Source organism: Macrotis lagotis, chromosome 3, assembly GCF_037893015.1.
Source record: "Macrotis lagotis isolate mMagLag1 chromosome 3, bilby.v1.9.chrom.fasta, whole genome shotgun sequence".
Taxonomy (NCBI): domain Eukaryota; kingdom Metazoa; phylum Chordata; class Mammalia; order Peramelemorphia; family Peramelidae; genus Macrotis; species Macrotis lagotis.
This window is the reverse complement of record NC_133660.1, coordinates 103,941,152-103,964,365: the sequence shown is the minus strand read 5'-3', so window position 1 is coordinate 103,964,365 and position 23,214 is coordinate 103,941,152.

The window sequence follows — 23,214 nt, the reverse complement described above, 5'->3', positions numbered from 1 at the left end:
AGTCTGCCCAGCACTGACCAGGTCCCAGAAAATCAGAAGCAGGATTTAGGGGTAAGTGAAGGAACAAAAGTGGCTGCTTTTAGAGAGCTCAGTCTACAGATATGATGGTTGACTGGTGGTGATTCTTATCCTTTGTTATCCAGAAAAATTAAAATTACATCGCTGTATTTTAGACAAATTATAGCATATCGGCCTGGAACAGATCAAAACAATATGAGCTCAGAATGCTCTACCACAGGTTGGGCACAAATAGTCCTTGTGAACAACTGGGATAGTTACTCAACCTACAGATGCCATGTTTCCTTTGAGCTGCTTTAGTTCTGACTCCCTCATAGAGTGCAGCACCCTCTCTGTTGAGGGTATGCCATGCTGGGTGGTCCTTTGTCAGTGTCTCCCAGGCTGTACAATCAATTCTAAAATTCTTAAGAAATACCTTCAGGTTTTCCTGGCATCTCTACTTTTGTCTCCCTTGTGAGTGATTGCCCTTTGATATTTCTTCATAAAATAGTCTATTTAGCAAGGCATTCTAACAACATGCCCAGTCAATCACAGTTGCCTTCTTTGTTATAATGTTTGAATATTTGGCAGTTTAGCTCGAGAAAGGTGTCTTCTCCCACCAGGTATTCTTCTGAATCTTCCTACTGAAATTTAAATGGAAGCAATTCAGTTTTCTGGTATGGCATTGGTAGACTTTCCAGGTTTTACAGACATATAGAATAAGGTCAGTACAACAACTTCTTAAACCTTCAGTTTAGTAGTAAATTTAATATTTCTTCTCTCCCACACTTTCTTTCTTAACCTCCCAAATACTAAGCTAGGTCTGGCAATGTTTGTGTCATCCTCATTGTGAAAATGTATCTCCCTGGAAAATACACTTCCAAGGTAAGTAAACTTATCCAGAGTATACAAAACTTCTCATTTGCAGTCATTAAGAATTCCACAAATAGATGGTGCGGTGCTGGATGATGTAACACCTGTGTTTTCTTGATGTTAAGTGTAGAGACTCTATCTATACTTTGTTGCATCTCAACTTCAGAGATTGAAATGAGTGCAGAATCACCTACAAATGGAAGATCATGCAGCAAAAATTCCACTTTGATCTTGCCTTTTCAAGTAGAAGAACTTATGATCAAGTGTGGTAGCTATGTTCATCCTCATTGAAGATATCTGATAACATGACTAAAAATATCATGCTGAAAAGCATGGGAGCAAGGATATATATCCTTTTTTCACTCCATTGATGAACAAAAAATCTTGAAAACAATGTCCACTATCCATACCAGGGCAAGCATGCCATTGTGAACCTGATGTATAATAATGATGATGAACTTCTCCAGGCAACACATTTTGACATAATTTTCCAAAAACCCCCATGACTGATGGTATCAATGGCTTTGGTTAGATTTACAAATTTAATGTGTAGGCCTTTGTTCTTGTGTTTCCTCAAGATTTGGTGGGTAGCAAATAACATATTGACTGTTTCTTGACCCTTTCTGAAGTCATACTGGCTCTCAGGGAGGTGACAATCTTGCAGGCGAACGATCAACCTATTGAGAAGGATATTGGCAAAAATTTTATGAGCAATGACTTAAAGAGAAATAACTCTGTGATTGTCACAAGATATTCTATTCCCTTTACTGTTATAGAGATGGATACTGGAGGCATCTTTGAATTCCTGGGGAAGAACCTATTCATCCTATCTAACCTGGAATTTTAGTCAGCTTTTGTAGGATCAGTAACCCCCCCCAACACACACACACACACATACACACACACACACACACACACACACACACAACACACACACACACACACACAAACACACACACAAACGTACTCTTTGTAAATCTCAGATGGAATAGAATCAGCACTAGGTGATTTGCCTCAAGAAAGAAGTCTAAATGCCATTCTAAACCTCTTTTTTCAGTTGGAATTTAAACTAGGTATGTATTGACTTCAACTTGAAACAAAAAGAGATTGATGATAGTCTGTTAAGAAAACTGTAGAAGTATTCAGCCCATCTCTCATATTTCTATCATTAATCAATATGACTCCATCAACATTGAGCAGTTGAGATACCACATATGTTTTTGGCCCATAAATAGCCTTCAGGAAATCATTAGAGTCCACAGATAGTAAGGGGGCTGAGCAATTGATCAGAAGGAGATTGGAGGGGGTCAGTTTATAAGCACTGAGGATAGGACTTTGTTGTTTTGTAAATAGTCAAATCTGGGTTGCAATGCTGGGTAGCAGTCTCAGAGTTACAAGTGAGATTAGCATTCTGGAGTTTGTGGTCACAGTGAAATCGGGATCATCCTCACAGGTTCAATGGCAGAAAACAGTGCTTGTGGTGACTCAACATTACCTTAGAAGATTTAAAGATTTGCAGATCCTTTGAAGTATCTATAAAAAGAGCTGAAAAAACAGCAAAACTTGGGATAATGCACCCTCCGCCCTAGGTGCAGAATACCACTTTAATAAAAAGTTAAAGGTCAAGAAATAAACTGAAAAAAAATGAGCAAAAAACAAAAAGCAATTCTGAGAATAGAAAGGTATTGTGGTGATAAAGATGATCAAAACACACACTCACAAAAAGATAGCAAGTCAAAGCTCCTATATCCAAGGTCGCTAAGAAAAATATGAAATTTTCTCAGAATATGAAATAGCTCAAAATGGATTTCAAAAGTAAAGTAAGAGATGTGGTGGAAAAATTGGGAAGAAAAATGAGAGTGATACAAGAAAAATTCATAAAAAACCCTAGGCATAAGTTTAATAAAAAGGAGCATAAGTAATACTGAGATATCACCTTAAAAAACTGATTCAGAAAATTTGTCAGGAGAGGCACAAAAATAAAAAATAGAAATAAAAGCAAAACACACAAGCAAAGAAGCTGCCCATGGAGAATAATGCTTTGAAAAGCAGAAGTGGCCAAATGGAAAAGGAGGAACAAATTAAAAGAAAATAACAATAGTTCTTCATTTAGTAGAATTGAGCAAGTGAAAAAGGAAGTACAAAACCTCTTGGGAACAGCTAGTTGGTGCAGTGAATAGAGCACAGAACCTGGAGTCAGGAGGACCTGAGTTCAAATCCAACCTCAGACACTTAACATTTACATTCCTCTGTGACCTTGGGCAAATCATTTAAACCCATTGCCTGGCAAAAACTAAAACAAAAACAAAACAAAAACTCATTGAAGAAAATAATTCCTTAAAACTTAGAATGGTTCAAATAGAAGGTAAATACTTTATGAGAAATAAATAAACAATAAAACAGATCCAAAAGAATGTGGGAAAAAAAAGACTGTAATATATCTCATTGGAATAAAAAAATAGATCCCAAGGATACATTTTAAAAATCATTGGACTACCTGAAAGATATTATCAAAGAAAATGGACTAGATACCATCTTTTCAGAAATTATAAAGGAACACTGCTCTGATATTCTTGAAGTAGAAGATAAAACAGAAATTGAAAGAATTAAGGGGGTGAAGCAAAGATGGTGGAGTTGTTGGGGACTCCTGTGAATTCTCCCTAAAATCACCCCAAATACTTTTAAATAATGATTTAATCGAAATTCTAGAGTAGCAGAATCTCACAAAAAGACTGAGTGAAACAGTTCTACACCCAAAAATAACTGAAGATCCACAGGAAGTATCTGTTACACTGTGGTTAAAAATGACCTGCAGTGTAACGCAACTTTACTTGACTCCAGTATCCAGGAACAGCCTATGGAGAATTTTCATACATGGGGGTGTCTGGCTACAGGGCAGCAATGGCAGTTTCCAGACCTCTCAGCCTAGGGATTGCCAAGGAAAATTGGGAACCTAAGCAAGACCCAGCCACAATCATCTAATGAAGCTTTATATAATAACATTTCTCTGTTGCCATGTTTTTAAACACCAAATCATTGGATCATTAAAAAATGAGATTAGTACTATCTTTGGTTATGACTAGGAAAACATAACAGGATTTTCATCTCCTTTACTTGTTTCTGACTCTCCATAACCACATTTGGTGTTTTCTTTGCAAAGACACTCGAGTTTTCCTAACTCCAAATCCTGTACTCTATTTTTATGTCATTTACTTACTTTATTTTTAAAATACTATTCCTCTTTTAATGAAGTGTGGATCTATGATACTTTGGATTTTGAACTCCAGTGACATTCCCACACATTTTTCTATTTGTTGTCTATCTTTCCCACATTTATACTGTATTTGGATAGAGGATTGTTTGTAAACAAGAATAGAATTTTATATTTATCCTTATTAAATTCCATTTTATAAGATTTAGTTTATTAAAATATTTTCTAAATATCATTTTTGGATCTTGAAGTTGTCATGAAATATGTTGGACATTCTCCTTGCTTATGCCATTTTCATATTTGCTATGTGTGCTGCCTGTGATTTCATTTAAGTTGGTGATAAACATTTTGAAGATGTTTTAAAGATAATTATGATTCAAAAGATCTGTGTTTTCATAATGTAATATTTCCATCTAGTGATACATGTCACAATCTATCCATATTTTCCAACCCTTTTGTGTCACTCTTGTCCTTGTCTCCTTATGTAATGGCCATAGGAGCATATAATCTACTATGGTAGATCCTTTTCTTGCATCTTTATATTGCACAGATAATAAAAGAACCCATGGGATGTTGATCAATTATTCAGAAAGTGTTAGAATTTAAATCATAAATGCATTTTTATTTTTTCTATTGGTATCACCCTTTCTATCTCATACACTAAGTCTTATCAGTCATAATAAATTTCAAATAGATGACATATCTGTGATTAAAAATTTCAATAATATTATCCTATCAAATCTACAATGTGCTAAGTGACTTACTATCTAAGATTTATATAGGTCTTTCTCAATTCACAAAATAATTTAATACAGAATCAACTAGAGATTAAAATAATACTCCTAGAAGAGAAAATTAGCAAATTGATAAGTGAATATTTGTGTATTTTTAGGCACTTTAAGAGTGAATGCATATTGAAGTTAAATCCTATTTGGTTTAACTGAATTATTGCCATTCTGTATTGTTAGATTCTTTGACTCACCTAAAGTTACAAGAAGTTGAGACTTAAGAGTTACATAACAAGTGTCAGAGGGAAGATTTTATAGTGGCGATCTGGCTCTAGAAGAAAGACTTTCTTCCCAACTGTGTAAAATTAGAAGTTGGTTTGGGCAGAGAGAGTTTAATGGATTTTTGCATAGTTAATACAGATATTGTTTGTCAGAGGTAGGATTACAGATATGCCAAAATTCATTTTCCTAAGTCAACCCTCCTATCACTATAACATGCTCTTTAGCTAACTCTGTCTATACATGCACAGTTCCTTTCAGAGCAATAAACTGAATGGAACAATATGTATGCTTTCCAATAAGAAATATAACTACAAAAATGTATAATAAGGTAAAAGTGACAAAGTATAGCACCACAGCATTTAATAAAAGAATTAAAAATGAAAAATAAAAGCTAAGTTTTTAAATATTGTTTTTTCTTCCTCCGAATCCCATGAATTTTTTCTTATTTACTTCATCTGCTGAGGTTTGTATGGGGTTTTTTTGGTTTTGTTTTTTGTTTGTGTTCATTTTTGTGAAATGAGTTTCATCACAACTTATTTCATCATTAATTATCACTCAGGATTTGGGTATTATGAATGTCATAATATATCACTATTTCTTTGGCAGGCTTGGTCTTGCTATTTTAGCATGACAGGCTCATGTCTTGTTATTTTAATAGCAGCATACTTTAGCAGTACCAGTCACCAGAATGAAAGCATAAATGTCATTTGACAATTCCATAGTAGCTTGTTGCTCCAGTTACCTTCCACAAGAATGTCATAAGCAATGAAAAGGCAGAAGGTAATACTGAACTATAAGATTTCTGTTGGAGTTGTATTGGTTCCCATGTATCTTGCTGACACTTTTCTCCCCAAGTTTGTTTTTGCCATCAGAATATTTTGAAGCACTATGAGTTTGGAGTATATCTTATCTCCCCTAGTATTAACTGAGTTCTTGAAGGTGAAGAAATGTCACATCTATCTAATGGATTTTCATTGTAAAATTAAGGTAGAATGTAGCCTGCATACTATTGTAGATCCAACTATAGATTGAAGGAACAACAAACACCAAGTACAACTTGTCATTTATTTTGAAATGTAAGTTGTGGTTTGCAAATAATACAGCTGCAGATGTGAATAGTATGGTATTTAGAAATAAAATGTCATGGGAAATGAGTGGAAAGGAGAAAAAATTTGGGAATGTCACATCAATTTATACATCAAAGCTTTAACACTTCTCCTCCTCACAACAGGATGAAAACAACTCATCTTTTCCACTCTCTATTCCCATCTTTTCAATTTTTATTTCTGTATTTCAAATGAAGGTGAAGATTGACATTAAAAAGGTTTTCTAGATTTCTCCCCCTACATGTAAATATACCTTGTTTAATCAAGATTGAAAAAGTAACTTCAAACCTTAATAAATACTTCAGACTTGTAGGTTGAGAGTAATTCATTATGATTGCCACTACTTGATCAAACTAGCTTTTTCTTTGCCCTTAATTCAAGATAAATTTTGCTCATCAGCCAAAGTAAAAATATGAGAAATAGAAACTTTTATATTCTAAGGTTTTATAATCTATATTTTGAATTGATAAAATTTTATATATATGTATATATATATACATATGTATATATACTTAAATGTCTAAGAATATTTTACATGTAATATACTGATAGTTGTTTCATCTCCACATTCCTTATGCAGCAATATTACATTTAAATCATATCCTTTAATTTCATGTAAACTACATTCTTTATCTATATAGCTCTTTGACCATTTATCTCTATAAATGTAATTGCATTTATGGTGTCTGATAAATTGCCAAAATGATCACCCTCCTAGACTCTACCTCTTAGCTTTTCAGCATTCCTATGATGGTCATTTCTCCTATCTTTTTTTAGGAATCAACTTCTAGCTCCCTCTTTCCTTAGTCTATTTCCCCTTTTGAGAATGCCTCCCATCTTCTCTACACATCTATGATCTGTATATCATTTTTAAAATATTTTTTTTCTCTTCATATGGTGCATTCATCAAGGACAGGAGTTGTTTTACTTTCATATCTTCATTTTCCAATTCAATTTAATTCATTTTATATTTATTAAATGTCTACTATATGAAACACACTCTGCTATGCACTAGGGATTAAAATAAGAAACATGAATTACTTGCTTTCAATTCTCAAGGAACTTATAGTCAAATTAAGCAAGTCAACACATAAAAGAAAGTTAGGAAGTGGGGAAAGAGATACCATGAAATACATAGCATTGGGGCATCTTGTTCAGTAGAGTTCAAAACAATAAGACCTGCAGTTCAAAAGTAAAGACTCCTTTGAGTATTCTGAAATTTCAGAATCCTCTAAAAAAGAACTCTTGCTTCTCTATGTTCCAGTCTTTCAATCAGAAGTGAGAGAATAATAAAGAATTTAGAAGGTGTTGAATAACAATTGAGTCACTCATCATGATAAAACAGATTCAATACACAAAATACATGTTGACAAGCTTAATGATAACAATTGAATCATTCATTATGATTTTTAAAAAGATCTAATAAACTGACTAGCACATAAATATATATTGATGTTGAATGGCTTTTCTACTTCATAATTTGTTGTTGTCTCTTTTTTCAACAATTACATATTTTTTTATAAGTTGGTCTACAATAATTGACTGGAATTTAATAGTATTTGAAAAAATAACTATTATGTGCAAGACAATGTGATAAGTATTGCGAAAAATTCACAAATATAAAAGAAAACACTTTATTCTTCAAAGAACATACACTTCTAATTATTGTGAATGAAGGTATTCTGGGAAATTGATGACAATCTAATCTTTGATAAACAAATTTCAATGAAGTAAGATTGGAATATAAGGGAAGAGAAGGAAAGCCTAAATTCAATGAAGAAGAAGTGTGGGTGGAGAAAATTCCACATTTTAAACACAGAAAAGGGAAACAACAATATGCAAACTAAGAATTTCTGGGGTGGAGGTGAATGTTATCCTAAAGAACTGCAACTAGAGAAAGAAGGAATGAGACATATAAATATGGAATTATAACTATTAAGAAAGAAGAGAAAGAAAAATATTTTAGAACATAATATCAAAAAGATATTCCAAGAAAATAGAAAAATAATAGACCAATAAAAATTATTCATTAATATGACAAGAAATATAAAAACAAAGTCAAATTCCTGAAAAATATTATGAGCAGCCATAAAGATAAGAGTTCATATATTGAGCATGGTTATGATCAAAAAAGATTATTTTAGAGCTATTATAAAGAAGGAAAGAAAAAGTTTGGAATACGGTAATCCAAAAAATGAAAGCAAAAATGCTAAACCCAAAAAAATAACATCCTGCAACAACTGAGTATAAACTAACAAGGAAGTAGACCTTTAATAGAATAACGTTTTTTTAATCATGCTTGATGAAAAGATCAGAGCTGAATAGACATGCAATTATAAAACAATAGACAAGAGTAACTTTGGATCAATGGAAAAGGAATAAATAATGAGCAAGGTATCACAGAACAGAAAAGACAAATCTTCAATCAAAATCCTACTGTCTTCAAAGGCCACAGAGAGAGCACATAAAGGCAAAGGCAGAGTCAAGTGGCATACAGACACTGTGGGTCAGGGGAAAAAAAAAGCCTGAAGATAGATCTTCCTGTATTCAAAGCTTTATCCACTATTTCATGGTGCTATTTTATTGGTGTAGTAAAAGAACAGAAAATTTCTAAAACCAAAACAATAGCTTAAATGTCTATTTCCATATGATATGTCTGTAATTTTGTGAACTATCCATTATTTGAGAAAATATTTAATTGACAAATTAGCAAACTGTGATAGATCAGGATCAACATTACCCGTAGTTGTTATAACCAGAGCCATTATTTTATTAGTCACAAACAATTACTAAGGTTAATTCTGATTCTTCTTTTTAAAAATCCATTCATTAACATTGGACCCCTCAATGAATTCTCAACCATGATGTTATATGAAAAAAAAATTCTACTTTTCAGTTTATTAAGCTGTTACTCACTTCCCCTCACCTCATGACCATTTTCAACTATTTAACAAAGAATTATGAGATATTAAAAATATAGAAGCTTGGATAATGTTATAAATATTATTTTGTTCTAGGGAATGAGTAACAGGTGGGGGATAGTAGAGAGTAAGGAGAAAATAGTGACTTATTGAGTGATTGTGCTCATAATACTGGGGTTTACTTTGAAGCTCTGAGATGGCTGTCCAGAGCACAAAGAGAAATACAGACTATGATGTATTCAGAGTCAAGACAAATAAAGATCAGTGTACAATTATACTTTAGGAAATAGTTCAGGTTACTCAAAGTTTAAGTCAGAGATAGTGGCTGATTTTATAAATGGCTGAAATAAGAAAGAACTGGTTCAAGGCTGGCAGAACCAGTAAATAAGACATAGAAAAGAAGAACTCTAATATACTGGTTCAATTTCAGGTGACTATCATCCACTAAAATTAACAGTAACCACAACTGGAAAACTCAAACACAAACTTACCCTTATAGAATATTCATTTACAGAAAATACAAAGAAGTGAAACAAAATTCACTAAAATAATATTTTATATAACTACTAGCTTAAGATAATACAAGTTTGATCTACATAGCACTAAGCTAAACCGATATATGGATGCTCTATTGTCATTTAATTCATACATTATAGATGGTGAATTTGGTAATTACTTTCCTGATAGGCATACTACATTGATCTCAGAATCATGGAGTCTCATGGAGATGAAAGGGATATTTTAAAAATTATATTTTAATGTTTTGGTGATGAGTTTCTTCAAAATATTCCTAGCTTTCAGGGATTTAGTAAAAAGCTAAACAACAGCAATTAATTCAGCCTGTTTATCACATGATCTCAATTTCCTTCCCTCAACTGACAACCTTTTTTACAAATACTTTTCAATTTAAAAATCATTTTTAAAAATGTGATACCCCAAACAGTACAAAATGTTTGAGACCTGGTATGACCAGAGTGAAAAAAGAACTTTGACCTCCCTTATTCTGATCACAGGTCTTTTTGTACTGCTACTTAAATTTTATTAACTTTTTGATTCATGATAACAGATTATTAACATTTTCAGGCTGAAACACAGTTTAACCCCTAGATCATTTTGTTTTCAAAACAACTGTCATAAATTGCTATTTTTATTGTGAAGTTGATTTTTGAAGCATGTTGGTATTGTCTTTTATTTTAAGTAAATTTTATGTAATTTGGTCCAGTGTTTTGACCTCTTGACATTTATGATGATGATGATGATGTCATCTCACATGCTATCTATCATGCTCAGATTTCTTTTTTACTGAAAGTGAAGCATCAGTAATTTTTTTATTGACAAAATAATCAGCACAATGCAAAGGGAAAATTCTTCTTACTAAATCAATTATTAACCTCTTTCCAAGTGGATTGATTTATTACCACTTTGGGAGACAATAAAGAAAATCATTTCTGAATCTACGTAATATTCTTATCTCGAGCATGTACAAAAAAACCCCTAAAAACAAAACAAACAAAAATGGGAAACTTTGTTATTTGATTTTCTGATAACTGAAATTTCACTTAGTTATGTGGAGAAAATGACTATTCCAGTCAGATTTAGGAATGTCTCACTAGAGAAAAAATCTTCTTTAGTGTTTTCCTAAGATGGTACTCCAATGATACTCCAAATACTGTCATTCAGAAATGACTTCTATTATTTAGAACATGATGATATTACGGACAAGACATTTATCTTGGAATCAAAACCTCCTACTTATATTCCCATCTCCAGTTAATACTGGACAAGTCATTTAGTTTCATTCCATCTTATTTTTCTTATCTGTTAAATTACCTCAAAGATCCTTTTTTCTAAATCTGTGATCTTATATCTTATCAATTCCTCCAGTTTAACCCTTTCATTGGAATATTTATAATTTTTTTTAAATAAAGTTAACAGTCCAAAACTTGTCCTTAAGCCTGTTTAACAATGTTATGCACTTGTCACTACCAGAATGACTTTGCAGGTTTTTTAAGATGTGTAAACACCATGATTGTGCTTGAGGGAGCAAAGTATTTATCAAATCCAAAGCTAGTAGTACTGATTATTTTGTGTATTACTGTCATCATTTAGAAATGACTAAATATAATGCCAGTTGGTTCACATAATAATGATTACTATTCACCTATAAGCTTTAGCACTGAATGAAAGAGTTCATAAGAAAAACACACACATAAATAAATGCATGCATGTGTATATATATATATTCACAAAATAATCTATATAGTATATAAATTAATAGACATATTCAACCATGTTTGTGCTACATATAACATATACATATCTATTCACATATATGTATGCACATATACATAACATATATATATAAATATGTGCAAACAAATAATATAAAGCACACATGGATATAGCATGCACATACACTTAAATATGTGTTTCTGTATAAAATACATGTGCAAATATTAAACTTCTTATGTATGTATAAATGTAGTTTTCTGAAAGTTATATTTGAATGTACATGTTTGTTGTGTTTATTTGCATAGAAATGTATCAAATATGTATAGATAGAGATTGAGAGATAGAAAGATGATAGATATGAATGTATATATGCGTGTATCTGAGTGTATGTAGGCACAATCACATCTTGTTCCTTTATTAATCTTTCTGGGTTTCGACAGATTTCAGTCTGTTTTCCAATTGGTAAGTAGAAAGAGGAGATTCTCTTTCCAATAAAATATGCCTTCCTCTGGGATGCTATTGTTTACATTAGGAAAAAATCACAATGTTAACGCTTGTCAGAGAAAACAAAAAAAAGCATAAAACAAAATGAGTATATTTGAAGAGGTTCCTCTCTGAGCTATCTCGTGTTCACTGTTAGACTATCTAGCTTTCCATCTAGCCTGCTTTTTGTTTTCTTTTTCCTGACAGGAAATGTCACTTACCCCTTGTTCATTTTAAATGAGACAATGCTTGTTCTGATCCAGCTAGATAACTTGGAATCCTGAAGATAGAAGGATGATGATCAACAAAAGATATTGACTGCTGAAATGTGCTTTGGTGAGGAGATTATCATGATTTCCAGGGCCACAAATATGTATACACATGAGCACAAAACGTGATAAGAAACCTTAACCAAACTTGAGAAATATCAGTATAATCACTGAGAGGTGGACGCAGAAACTTTAGCAAATAACATACTGGAAACTAGGGTGCGATATATGTACACACACACACATATATACACATACACAAACATATTTATACACACACACACACACACACACATTCCTGGAATGTGTTAAGTATAGTTTTTCCTTGAATTCTGAATTGAGGTTGACTAGAATAAGTCCTGTGACTAAAAATGCCACTATCATACATAAAGAAATAGCAGGGTTTTTTTTTTTAACATAACACCACATATACTATTCAAAGAACATATGAGAGATGGTCCCTTCATACTACTGAAATTTTCATAATCTTGTTTAATGGACTGTATCCATGGCTCTTATGAATAGAACATTAACAAATGATAAGACTCATTAAATTCTTGCATTTAATTGTAAAACACAAAATATTTTAATTCATAGGAATAGTTAAAAGCAACTCAAAAGTTTTTGGTGAATAAAATATTTTAAAATCACATGAAAAATAACCATGATCTAGTTATTTCTATGTCTTTTTCTAATTTACTGATCTTCCTTCTTGGTGTCCTCTGTTTCCTATTAACAGATTGTTACATGCCTCTAATTATGAAACCTTTATTCTCTAAATTATTTTTCTTAGATTAAGTTATGTCCACCCCAGGGAGAATTTAAGTTCTTCCTGACAATGAAGTATTCCAACTTGTTTGGCCATTCTGGGACTCAATTTCTTTATGTTTGGAGAGCAAGGTGGCACTATGGATAAAGCAATGGGTTTATAATAAATGTGTCATCTTTGTGAGTGTTATATCTGTTTTCAGTCACTAATTAGTTTTTGGCACTTGGCAAGTCACTAAACCCTTTTTACCTATACTTTTCGTCTATAAATTGAATTGGAGTAGGAAATGGCAAACAACTTCTGTAAATTTGCCAAGAAAATACCCCCAAAATGTGTTCACAAATAGTTGGTAATATCTAAAATGATTAAATAATAACAAAGTATAGATAATATTATCTTTTCTGCATACCTCACAAAGTTTGTCCTTATCATCAAATTAGCATATGAAGATGTTTTGAATTGGATAGCTTCTGTAAAGTTACAAGGATTTTTATCATCAATTGTTTTCCTTGCTGTTGATTAGTACCATCATCACAAACTTGCTAATATGAAAAGTGCATTTGCTATTTTCCCAAAAAACTGACATCTTTCTCAATTTTGCTATCTATATTTAGGGCAGATTTCCTTCTCCAGTCTCTTAAACTCCAAAAGTATATCTTTGAACCTATCTTGATCTTTATTCTCTACTCCTAATCAGTCACAAGGTTGTCATTTTTTCTTTGTAATACCTATGGCAATGCTTCCCTTCAACCACAGTTTCAATGACCAAGGTTCCCAAAAGACTTCTCAAATTTATCTTTCATTCTTTTGTCACAATGTTCTTCCCAAGATACTGATTTTACCAAGTCACTTTCCTGTTCAAAAGTGCCAATTTATTTGTCCCTTAAATATAAACTACTCAGCTTCTCAAATCATCTGACTCTGGAATCTAGCATTATCCTAATAATACAGGATGGCATATGGATGATTTTAGATCTGGAGAGAAGTGGGTTCAAATTCTGCCTCAGGCACTAAGTTAATATGTATCATGGACTAATTATTTAATCTCTCTGGGCCTCATTGTTCTCCTCCATCAAATGGAGATAATAATGCCTGCAGATCCTTCCTCATTGAACTGTTGCAAAGAATGAATGAATACATTAAAACTATTTGAAAATAATAATAATATTAATTTTTTTATTCTTATAACTTACCTCCTGCTACTTCACAATATAAACTCTCTGATTGGAGCAGGATGAATTTCTTGTTTTCTGCCAAACACTACTCTATGAATAAAAATTATAGAGAAATCGATAAATTAGTTATACTCCTAAAATGTCAATATCTACCCCCTCCTTAAGGAGAGAATTTTATTGTTAGTTAGTCTCAGTCTTTCTCCTCTCGATCCTGAATTCCAACACCATTATTAGTACCCTATGTATACTCTGGAATTAACTATGTGTAATCTAGCAATTCTTCTTGACTTCAATATGCATTAGCTTCTCTCTCAATAAATTGGAAGCTATAGGAGGGTAGACTTCATTTTATATTTTCTTTGCATGCCTTAGTCAGTGCCTCAGGACATGATGATAATTCATTGCCTGGTGTTACATGAATCATTTTCCTGTGCTGATATCTTCATTATTCTACCATTTATAAAGAGAAATTAGGAAGCTTATTATTCCTGTAATGCCTATTTTAAAAGTTAATTCCTTACATTGCCAATTGAATGACTGACATGTGCTCATGTCTAACATACATCAAATTGTTGAGCTTCACAATAACAAAAAAGGAGAGGAAGAAATTTACATGATATTTTTATTACATATTTTTAAAATTAGAAATTTGTATGTAGTAGATTTATAATTCCATGTGAGATAATCTTTTTATTTTTATATTGTAGAATATTCTTTTTATAATTATTAATAAATTTGAATTTATTACAGAAATACAAATTAAATTAAAAAGTTAGCTATTACCCTTCCATGAAATCAAAAAGAAAAAAACAAGACTATTTTTATCCCTTTATACCTATCTTGTTACTATGCATTCAAAATCCTAGACTTTTTGGATCAGTCTTGTTGCTATTATAGCCATATTTCTCCTCTTTTTCATAGCAAATCTCTTATATGAAGGTTGCTAAAGCTGAATCTTTAATAATGAATCTTGGTGCAATATCCCAGTATAAGGAGATATAAGATTAATAATTCATATTGTGAAACCTATTTCTCATGTTCTTTCTCTAGCTCTGCTATTTGGAATATTAGCTGAAGGTCTGAATTGATTTTCAGCACATGAACTAATTGCTGGAAGGCCATATTCTTAGATTTTGTTGATTTGCTAAATAATACTAAATTTGATCATTGTAAGGTTTGAGAATTATCCAGAGAATCTCCACAAATGATCTGAAATCATGTGATAGTCAATGAACTGTCTCTACATACTTGTTCTGAAACATTCACAGACTCCCAAGGAACACAGAAAAAATAAACATCATTTGTAGATTATGGATACTGACAAAGGACTAGACACTATTCATGATAAAGTTATATGGCATTTCATTATCCCCCATATTGTTATTTTACTTGTTTCATTAATGTCCTGTTACAAACCTATTACAAAACTATTCCTAGATAGTGCTTGAACTGGCACTGATTTAGGGATTGTTAAAAAACAAATTATGCAGATATTAATAATCCCAAAGGAAAGAATTGTAGATGACTCCATTTTGTAAAATTCCTCCATCTTGTCCCTGGTCCTTATCTACTTCTGGGTTCTGTCCCCTTTTATGATCCAAAGTCTTTTTTAAAAAGCTACAGCACATCAAATGTTTTAATTGTATGCCTTTCTGAAAACCATGACATTACACAGAAACACATGGGAAGTACTTTCTTTATCTCTCTCTGTATAAAAACGTCCATCTCTCTGACCAAGAAAGTATACTCCCATGCAGATTACCTGTGCATACACATATACTTGGTTTTTGCTATTTGTAAACCCTTATGATCAAACTGTTCTAATTTCCCTCCTACATTTGTATCTAGATTTGACCTTACAACTGGGGTCATGGTTTTAGAACAGAAAAACCATTAAAGATCATGTAGTCTGTCTCACTCATTTTACACAATAAAAATGTGAGATATAAAGATTTTTGATGAAGAACATGAAGATAGGAAATGACAAAGATAGGATCTGAAGCAAATATAATTTAATGAAAGATCAGTACTTTTCCTATTATACTCCTATCTACATCTAGCATCCTGTCTTAATTTATATTTCTCTCATCATCACAGATTATGCACTAGTCAAAATGAATTAATGCTCCACCTCAACTTGGCATATACTTTTTCACCTCTTTAACCACTCTCTTCTCTATGCTTCTCTTAATTCGATTGTGGAATCTTTGCTGTTAATTTGATGCCCATCCTATCAGAAATAACTGAAATATCAGTGTATTTTTATGCACTACAGTTAAGAACTCTTTCCATAAAATATTTAACTTCACATTTTGATTTATGAAATAATAATAATAAAATATATTGAATATTTTCATCACTCATTTACATGGAAATTCAGTATGAGTAGTGATTACATATTTATTAAAACATTGCAGTATGATAGCATGTAACATAGTAATTTATAACAGTAGATAAGTGCAAATTGAATAAGTAAGTCAAATAGCAAATGTAAATATTTTAAACAGACATTTATGTGACATTTATTTGGATTATATCTTTCTTTTGTGGTTTCATTTGGTTTGTTATGAAAATTTTACCTGCATTAGTAGAAAAGGTATAAAAATAATATTAAGATGATGGTGTTTTCATTGATTATTCTGGGAAATATTGTTTAAAAAGGTCTAGATTCACATCTTAGAAAATCAAGAGTAATATTCTGATAGCAATAATAAATTGTTAAAATGAAAAGGATATGTTTTGGAATTTACAATTCAGATTTAAATTCACAAATTTTCAGTGTCTATAAAAGTAAGATAAAAAAGGATTTCTTCCTAATTTTCAGTGTTAATTTTACTGTATAGAAAAAAATTGTATGCATGAAAAATAATTTGAAAAATTTTATATTTATTAGCATATTTTATCTTAATATATCACTTAAATGAAAATCCCAGCTGATAGCTCATAAAAGAAATAATAGGTGGTTCTTTTAAATATTTTTATGCCAGTAAAATATTTCCCCCCCAGATTTTTTTTCTAGTTACTATTTGATGGAATTTAGGATAGAGTAATGCCTAAAAATGCCTATCTTTCATTTTGTTTCTATTTGACTAGAAGTATTGACTTAATTTGTTTCTGAAAACTTCTTCTAAGAAAGCAATAAACCTAATTCTATCAAGTGCAGATAATATAGTTAAAAAGCCTTAAACCTTTTCTTAAATAAAAAGGAAAAAAAGGACAGATGGCTTGGTAGGTATGCATATGCAAGCTACTCTTAGTATTTCAACAATGTTAATGCTGCTGCCTGCAACATTTTAAATGTAATGAATCCTTTATCTCAGTAGGACTTTGTCTTTCAAAGAAAAGAGTTTTCTTTTTAGTTTTGTGTTCATTGTTTTCTTGTGGAGTCTATGACATGAACATTGAGGGGGGCTATGATGTTTCAGAGTGAGGATACAGTAAATATCATTTGCATACAAATTTTCTGATTTTCTTTTTTATGAAAATACATATATGCATAGATAAAAATGAGCATGGCTATATATGGATGGATTTATGTGTATTTGTATTTTTGCCTATTGTCTTTGTAGGACAGGAATTCAAGGAGAAAAAAAAAAACATTTGCTCTCTTAAGCTCTTCTTTATAAAAAATTCAAACAACTTTTAAAAATTTTCCAAGAAGGTCACCAAGAATTCTAACATTTTTCTTGGTAGCTTGGAAGCATTTAAGAAAAGGAAGGATTTTTCTAGTGAAAAGGTATTAAAATTTTTAAAGTATGATTTCTAGGAATAGCCATGAGTGTTTTCCCTTTAAAGAAAACAATACTGTTTTTAATTCTAGCAAATGTTTTACAACCCAACATGTAAATTGCTTAAATTTTAGTAATAAATTCTGTATATATTAGATCTTTTTGGATATCTGTTTTGTTAAATATTTAATTATTTATTTACTTTCATCCATATGTATATTTTTAAGTTATAAATTTTGCCTCCACCTTACCTTACCAGCCCCCTCCCCATAGCAGAGAACAGTCAGGTTAGCATTTTACATACATATTTTGTTGAACATATTTACAAAATGGTAATTTTTGTCAGGAAGAATTAGGATTGAGGGAAAGAGATAAATAAGAGAGAAATTTTAGAAATTGTTCATCAGACTCTGAAAGGTTGGTTTTTCTTTTTTTGTTTTGTTTTTCTTTTATTTTAGATGAGGATGGGGATAACATTGCCCATAGATGATCTAATACAGTTTTCCTAGCTCTCTGAAGTGCTGAGAGATGCTGTTTCCATTTGGCTTGATCATCTCACAATGTTGTTGTTAATGTGCACATTGTTCCCTTGGTCCTGATCCCTTCACCCAGGGTCAGATCCTGTTTGTCATTCTGTGCTTCTTTGGAACCAACCATTTATGATTTCTTATAGAGCATTAACATTCCATTGTATTTAAGTATCATAAATTGTTTAACCATTCTCCAATTGATAGGCCTTCCCTCAATTTCCAATTCTTTGCACAAAAAGAGCAGTTATGAATATTTTGGAACATGTATGACTTTTCCCATTTTTTATAAATCCTTTTGGATAAAGATCTTGAATTGGAATTGCTCGGTCAAAGATTATGAACAGTTTTACTGCTCTTTGGGCATAGTTTCATATTGCTTTCTATGAAGTTTGAATCCATTCACAGCTACAACAGCAATGTATCAATGTCCCAATCCTCCCACAACCTCTCCAACATTAATCATCTTCCTGTTTTGTTAACTTGGTCATTCTGATGGGTGTGAAGTGACACCTCATTGTTGTTTTAATTTGTATTTCTCTAATCAATAATGTTTTGAAGCATTTTCCCATGTGATTTCATATATGTGTGTATATATATATATATATATATATATATATATATATATATATATATATATATATAAAATCTTTAATTTCTTCACTTAAAAACTGCCAATTTTATCATTTGACCATTTATGAGTTGGGGAATGATTTGAAACCTTACAAATTTCATGCAATTCTCTATACATTTTAGAAATCAGGCCTCTATCCTAATTCCTACTTGTGACAATTGTTTCCCAGCTTTCTGTTTTACTTCTAATTTTGGCAGCATTGATTTTATTAATGCAAAAAACCCTTAATATAATCAAAATCATTCATTTTGCAATTTATAATGTACTCTAATTCTTGTTGTTCATAAAATCAATACCTTTTCTATAGATCTGATAGATAGCGTATTTCTTGGTCTATTAATTTATCTATGTTGTCACCCTTTATGTCTAAATCTGTACTCATTTTGACCTTATTTTGAGATAAAGTATGAGATGTGGGTCTATGTCTCATTTTTGCCATATTATTTTACTGTTTTACCAACAATTTTTGCCAAATAGTGAGTTCCTATCTCAGAAACTGATGTCATTGTGTTTGTCAAATAGTAAATTGCTGTAGACATTTACTCAGTTTCTTTTGAACCTATCTTAATGCAATGATTAATCTGCTTCTTAACCCATACCAGACAGTTATGATGATTCTCACTTGGTAGTATAGTTTTAGATCTGGTAGAACTAGCCCACCTTCCTTTAATTTTTTTCATCAATTCCCTTGCTTTTTTACCCTTTTGTTGCTCCAAATGAATTTTGTTATTAGTTTTTCTAGCTCAGTAATGTGGTTATTGGTAGTTTGATTGGTATGGCACTGAAGAAGCAATTTAATTTGGCTAGAGTTGTCATTTTGATTATATTAGCTCGACATAACTATGAGCAACTGACATTTTTCCAGTTATTTATATTTGACTTTATTTGAGGGGTATCATTAGGTTTTTTGCTTTGGTACATTTTTGCTTCTCTTGAAAGAAATCAACTAAATAATCTGGTGTTGGGAAGGCAGCAAATTAAAAAGAGATAAATGGAAAAATATAATTAAATCATGTCTAGAAAAGTCAAATAAATGCTATTAATCTCTGAATTTTATCCATAAATATTGGCCTCAATTCAAACCATGAGAACTCAAAGGCAAGTACATAAATATCATTGTACTATCACTGATTGACATGAAATATTTCCAGAATTATTTTTTCATACAAGTTAGTAAATGCCAAAGTTTTAGATTATTTTTATCTTTTATTTGGAAATTACAAAAATAATTTTAGAATTATTGGCTTGGGAGATAAGATTTGAGTTAATAACTGAGGTCTTGTGACATGTGATTATCTAAAGGTTTTAGTATTATCATGTTTAATAAAAAATTATCAACAACAAGCAGCAAAATCACCTAATCTTAAAAGACTATCGCAAGCAGAAAAGCTAACAGATTTGAAAGCTAATAAGCTGAGAATGAGGAAAAAGATCACTTCTCCTCCCTTTAATTTTACTAAGAAAAACATTTTAGCATGACTGCAGATTGATGCCTCTGAAATAATCTTTGGATAACTTTTTTCTTTTCTAAAAAAAATTTATTTTATTTCATTATTTCATTATTTATTTTATAATATTACAATAATTTTGTTGTGAGAGTAATCATAAACCACCCCAATAAAGATGAGAAACCTCAAAAATATTGAGGGGGGAAAAAAGTGTACGTTAGTCTGTGTTCAGATTCCAATAGCTCTGTCTCTGGGATGAGTGGCCTTCCCCATTATAGTCATCAGAAAAGTTGCTTCAATATTTTTCTCTCAGTTTCAATCACTAGTTGTATTTCCCTTCAATATTCCTCCCCACTCTCATGTATTCCATTCTCTCTCTCTCTCTCTCTCTCCCTTCACCTTGTCCATGTTCAGAGGGGTATTTTGTGTGAGTATTGTATCTGAGTACTATTTCCCACAACCTTTCCTCTCTTCCATCACCTACTCCCCCTCCCCTTCCCCCATTCCCACTTATTTCATCCATTTCCTCTCATTTTTCTCTAGGGTAAGATAGATTTCTATACTCTATTAAGTGTGTGTGTTTGTGTTTGTGTTTGTTTGTGTGTGTGTTATTTCCTCTCTGAGCCATTTCTGATGAGAATGAAGGGCCAATATTTGCCCTTCATCTTCCCCTATCCCACTGCATTGTAAAAGCTTTTTCTTATATCTTATGGGAATTTCTTAGCCCCTTCTTCCTCTCCTTTCTGTTCATCCAAGTATTTTCCTTTATCACCCACTCCTCCATCTTTTTGCTATATTATACCATTATATTCAACTCCTTCCTGTGCTTTGTCTATATGTGGACCTTCTAACTGCTCTCCCAAATGAGAAAGTTCATATAAGTTATCAGTATCTTCTTCCCATGAAGGCATACAACCAGTTCAACATTATTAAGTTCTTCATAATAATCCCTTCTACTCCACCTCCTCTATAGTTTCCCCGAGTCTTGTACTTGGAAATCAAACTTCCTTGTTCAGCTCATGGTTATTTCAATAAGAAAGTTTGAAAGTATCCTGGTTCATTGAAAGTCCATCTTTTCTCCGAAAGGGGGTGTTCAGTTGTGATGATTAGTTGATTGATTCTCAGTTGTAAACCAAGATCTTTTGCCTTCCAGAATATCATTTTCCAAACACTATGAGCCCTTAATGTAGATGCTGCCAGATCCTGTGTGATCCTGATTATAGAGTCCCAGTAGTTGAATTGTTTGTTTCTGACAACTTTTAGCATTTTCTCTTTGACTTGTGAGTTTTGGAAGTTTTCTATGACATTCCTCCAAGTTTTTCTTTTGGGATCTCTTTCAAGAGATGATTACTGAATTCCCTCGATTTCTATTTTACCCTCTGTATTTAGGATCTCAGGGCAATTTTGCTGTATTATGTCTTGAAAAATGAAGTCTTGGCTCTTTTCCTGTTCATGACTTTTAGGTAGCCCAATAATTTTAAATTATCTCACCTGTATCTGTTTTCAAGTTCAATTGTTTTTCCAATGAGATAGTTCACATTTTCTTCCAATTCTTGTTTTTTTGGTAGAATTTTATTTCTTCCTGAGTTCTCACACAGTTCCATTCTGCATTTGAAGGACTTATTTTCTTCACAGAGATTATTTTTATCTCCCTTTCCAACTGGCCAATTCTGCTTTTTAAGGCATTCTTGTCCTCTTGCTTCTTGTGTTGCTTTTTTCCATTTCGCCTAAACTGCTTCTAAATATGTTATTTTCTTCAGCATTTCTTTACATTTCTTTTACTGATTTGGTTTTCATGATTTATCTGCATTGCTATCATTTCACCTCCCAGTTTTTTCCTCTAACTCCCTTAATTTCTTTTCAAAGTCTTTATGAGCTCATCCATAGACTGAGCCCATTTTCTTTTTCTCTTGGAGGTTTTGGATACAGAAGCTTCAATTTTGTTATCATCTTGAAAAAGGATAAAAACATCACATGTACAAAAATATTCATAGCAGCCCTGTGGGTGGTGGCAAAGAATTAGAAATCAAGTAAATGTCCGTCAGTTGGGGAATGACTTCACAAAATGTGGTATATGCATGTCATGGAACACTATTGTTATATTAGAGACCAGGAGGGATGGGAATTCAGGGAAGCCTGGAAGGATTTGCATGAACTGATGCTGAGTGAGATGAGCAGAACCAGAGAAACATTGCACAGCCTAACAGTAACATGGGGGTAATGAAACACTTTGATGGACTCGCTCATTCCAAAAGTGCAAAAATCAAGGACAATTTAGGGTTATTTACAATGGAGAATAACATCTGTATCCAGAGAAAAAACTGTGGAGTTTGAACAAAGACCAAGGACTATTACCTTTAATTAAAAAAAAAAAAAAAGAAACTGATAACTTATTGTCTGATCTTGCTCTCATATACTTTGTTTCTTCCTTAAGGATATGATTCATCTCTCATAACATTCAATTTGGATCAATGTATACCATGGAAACAATGTAAAGACTTTCAAATTGCTTTTGTGGGGGTGGTGGTGGAGGAGGGAAGTAAGATTAGGGGAAAAATTGTAAAACTCAAAATAAATAAAATCTTTAAAAACAATTTATCATCATTTGAGTATGTATTTTGTTCCTCCATGGGACCAAAGTAATTATCTATGGTCACATTCTTCTTTTTTCACTTGTTTACTCATTTACTCAGTATATGACTGATTTACTGCATTTTCAAGGGTTGGGGGTGTAGGGCTGATGTTTAGGGACAAACCACAGGGACCCTAATTCCTCCGAAGTCTTATGAGAGGCTCCGACTGAACTCTTGCCTGTGTTCAGGCACTTCTAT